This window comes from Acanthisitta chloris, unplaced genomic scaffold (genome assembly GCF_000695815.1).
Source record: "Acanthisitta chloris isolate BGI_N310 unplaced genomic scaffold, ASM69581v1 scaffold5224, whole genome shotgun sequence".
Taxonomy (NCBI): domain Eukaryota; kingdom Metazoa; phylum Chordata; class Aves; order Passeriformes; family Acanthisittidae; genus Acanthisitta; species Acanthisitta chloris.
In genome coordinates, this window is record NW_008670854.1 from 3,763 (window position 1) to 4,193 (window position 431).

The window sequence follows — 431 nt, forward strand, 5'->3', positions numbered from 1 at the left end:
GAATCAGCTCCCAGGGGCTCAGGAATCTCGGGAATCATCTCCCAGGGGCTCAGGAATCATCTCCCAGAGGCTCAGGAATCTCGGGAATCATCTCCCAGGGGCTCAGGAATCATCTCCCAGGGGCTCAGGAATCATCTCCCAGGGGCTCAGCAATCAAGGGGGACATGCCCCGAGCTGGAAAACCTTGGAAAAATCTCCTCTTTTTCTGCCTGTACAACGTGCCCAACCCCTAAAACTCATCGTGCAAAGCCCTGAGCAGCTCAATCGGTGAACAATCCCTTGCCTTGCCCGAGGGGAATCTGCTCCCAGGGGCTCGGGGATCAGGTCTCATCCTGCCCCTGAGCACAGACCTCAGCGGCTCGTCCCATTCCATGCTAATTCCATGACTCAGAGCGGCAGCTTTGGTGGAGGGGGGAGGGACTGGGGGGAGT